The sequence below is a fragment of the Euprymna scolopes genome, chromosome 27, assembly GCF_053919585.1.
Source record: "Euprymna scolopes isolate OS-2025 chromosome 27, ASM5391958v1, whole genome shotgun sequence".
Taxonomy (NCBI): Eukaryota; Metazoa; Mollusca; class Cephalopoda; order Sepiida; family Sepiolidae; genus Euprymna; species Euprymna scolopes.
The window spans coordinates 114385460-114389346 of NC_136508.1; the positions used below are offsets into that span (position 1 = coordinate 114385460).

At 25.1% G+C, this 3887-nt stretch overlaps 1 non-coding gene across 1 annotated transcript; it reads left to right on the top strand.

The window, feature by feature from the left end:
* Positions 1 to 1784: 1784 nt before the first annotated feature.
* Positions 1785 to 1946, top strand: LOC145249115 (U1 spliceosomal RNA). The gene has a single exon (XR_013863493.1). It is a non-coding gene; the product is annotated as a U1 spliceosomal RNA (small nuclear RNA).
* The last annotated feature ends 1941 nt before the right edge of the window (positions 1947 to 3887 follow it).

A 3887-nucleotide genomic window follows, 5' to 3' on the forward strand; every position in this document is an offset into this window, starting at 1 on the left:
TGTTGAGCGATTAAACTCTCAGTAAACGTTTTCGCCAACGTCGCTATTTGTTCCGATGTCATTTTTGTTTAAATGTATCAATAGCAAGTTAACGTATACCACAGAGAAAAAAATATTGTTAAAAAACAAGATGCTTATTTTCACAGAAAATTGTTAACACATAGGAAAGTTCCGAAAAAAAAAATCACCGTTAAAATAACACTTGACAAAATTTCAAGAGACTCTTTTTTCGTCTACTTCAGCAGACACACGTAAACTTCTTTTAAACATTTTCTTTATCAAATAAACACAGATTCCTCAGTATTGTTCATTTGTTGGTTTTTTATCGTATTAACCAAATACAAAAAACACGTCCGTTAATCATGAAGAAAGTCACAATTTACACACACACACACACACACACACACACACACACACACACACACACACACACACACACACACACACACGTTATATAAAGTCAACTCTTTGGGAGTTTAAAAAGAGAAAAACGGAGTTTAACTCGTCAATAATATAAAAATTATTTTTTACTTGCGTAAATATGTGGCAGACACCAGTCTTTCGCTTTCTAAGAAGCTTTTTCTTCAATTAAAAGTGAACTTTGTGAACAACAATTTTCAGAATGTTCTCGGTTACCACGTGTTTTTCTTTTTTTTTTTTAGATGAATTTACAGTTCGTATCTCATCTTCGTCGCCAGTTGATATATCCTGCGGTGGATGGCCGTAATAAAAGGACATTCAAGAAAGGTATTCCACCAGGGAAATAAATGGATAAAGAGGTTCTGAAGTAATAAAGAAATAGAGAAGTTTATTGAGAATATTTACAGAGACTGCATGTTACGTTTTTAAGTGTTCCCGCCCAGGGAAGACTCTCACAACCGGTGACCGGTGATAACGTTCTTTCGATAAAAAGTTCCAGCGGTGAATTGCTCATCTCGCCATAACAAAACATGAGCAGAAAAAATACTTAGATAATTTTTTTCACTTATTTTACAAAGTTTTTGTGTCTTTTTTTTAAATCTTTTTTTTATTTTGTCCTTTGGTAATAATTTTTTGCGTTTCTGTCCCTAAATAGCCAAATGGTTAGGATAGATCGATTTCATTCAAATTTGATTTGCCTCTGGAAAAAAAGTACTTGATCAAATTAAGTTACTTTTTTTTCGGAAAGCCAATTAATGAAATACAAAACTGTTTGATTTAATTACATAAATATCTTTTTAGTTTAGTGCTTTGGTTTGAATTCTAAACGTTTTCATTCGTTTGTATTTGTTCTCATTGAAAAGATTATGAATTTATGTTGTTCACATGTAAACGACCTTGACATTGAATATTACAATGAAATGTAAGTTCCGATAAGAATTGAGGTATTTTGTAAAAATGTTGGTAAGTTTAAATTAAAGTAAAATAAATCATTTGTTATGGATTATTGTTATTAGTGAATGAAAAAGTTGTGATATACTGATATTGGTGAGAATCTTATGAAGGTATTTTAGTTTTTTATTAATGTTTGTTAGTTCTAAGTATAGAAGTGTGATATAAAAACAAGAATTATACTTATCTGCCTCCGGTCCTTCGGGGCCTGGGTGTCAAGCAAAGACCAGCAAAGACCATATGTGCGGGCAACCCCACATATAAGACCTTGGTCAATGTAGGGGCAACCCTTCATATGAATTGTCACTATCCAGCTCCCCTACTCCCCGGGGAGTTGGTCCTCATTTCCCCTTCACTCCTCACTTTAAAAATCGGCCTTGTGCCTAATTTGCTCGGTGGGGGAGCAAATAAATATCCTTAAATTACGTAGGGGTAACAGTGATCATTGAGGTCGCTCCCCAGAGCGAGGCCCATCCATTGCATTGCGGTTGGGTTGACCTTTGCGATCGTCCCAAATGTGGACGACTCGAACGTGCTATTTCTAAGTGTGGGGTCTGCGTACGCGCTTACCCCGATAATACAATAAAAATCAGAAATCCTTCCCTACTTCTTCCAAGTACCTCTCACTCGTAGGTCTATACTCCCTCCGCTTAATCACCCTTAATCTCTGCAATACCAAGAAATACGCCATTTCTTTCGACCAGTTTATTATCCGCTTCAATTCCAACGTTCTGATTGTATCTAATTTGCATGTAAATGTAATCAACGTTTAATCGTGAGGAATTCGTCTAGCTGTCGCCTACAGCTACTGAAAGTTTCTTCTTTCGATATACAGTGTGGGGCATAAGTCCTGTTACAAAATGTCCGACCTATTTTCTATGATAATATTAAAATAAATTTACTATTTAATTGTCACTATATGATAACGTAATGTATGATTTCTTATTTTTTAAGAAAAAAAAATGTTAATTTTTAAATAAATTTACAATTGAATTGAAGAGAATATTAACCATAGAGCAACATGAGAAAACGCAAAATCAACAAAAATGTTCTTTTTTTGTTTATAAAATTTCCCAGGATTTATTGTAATTATACCACAGCAAGTGTATTTAATTGCCTGCGAAACAGATTTTCTTTATAATTTATTTAATATAAAGTATAATTTTTCTTTATCTTATATATCACTAGTCACTACCAAAAGTCACCACAGAATCAGACCCCCTATATGAAAAACGATGTAACTTTATTATAAATAATATTATCAATATAACTTTATTATAAATTAATATTATCAATATAACTTTATTAGAAATTAATATTATCAATATAACTTTATTATAAATAAATATTATCAATATAACTTTATTATAAATAAATATTATCAATATAACTTTATTATAAATAATATTATCAATATAACTTTATTATAAATAATATTATCAATATAACTTTATTATGAATTAATATTATCAATATAACTTTATTATAAATTAATATTATCAATATAACTTTATCATAAATAAATATTATCAATATAACTTTATTATAAATAAATATTATCAATATAACTTTATTATAAATAATATTATCAATATAACTTTATTATAAATTAATATTATCAATATAACTTTATTATAAATAAATATTATCAATATAACTTTATTATAAATAAATATTATCAATATTACTTTATTATAAATAATATTATCAATATAACTTTATTATAAATAATATTATCAATATAACTTTATTATGAATTAATATTATCAATATAACTTTATTATAAATTAATATTATCAATATAACTTTATTATGAATTAATATTATCAATATAACTTTATTTTAAATTAATATTATCAATATAACTTTATTATAAATTAATATTATCAATATAACTTTATTATAAATTAATATTATCAATATAACTTTATTATAAATAATATTATCAATATAACTTTATTATAAATTAATATTATCAATATAACTTTATTATAAATTAATATTATCAATATATCTTTATTATAAATTAATATTATCAATATAACTTTATTATAAATAATATTATCAATATAACTTTATTATAAATTAATATTATCAATATAACTTTATTATAAATTAATATTATCAATATACCTTTATTATAAATAAATATTATCAATATAACTTTATTATAAATAATATTATCAATATAACTTTATTATAAATAATATTATCAATATAACTTTATTATGAATTAATATTATCAATATAACTTTATTATAAATTAATATTATCAATATAATTTTATTATGAATTAATATTATCAATATAACTTTATTATAAATTAATATTATCAATATAAATTTATTATAAATAAATATTATCAATATAACTTTATTATAAATAAATATTACTAATATAACTTTATTATAAATAATATTATCAATATAACTTTATTATGAATTAATATTATCAATATAACTTTATTATAAATTAATATTATCAATATAACTTTATTATGAATTAATATTATCAAT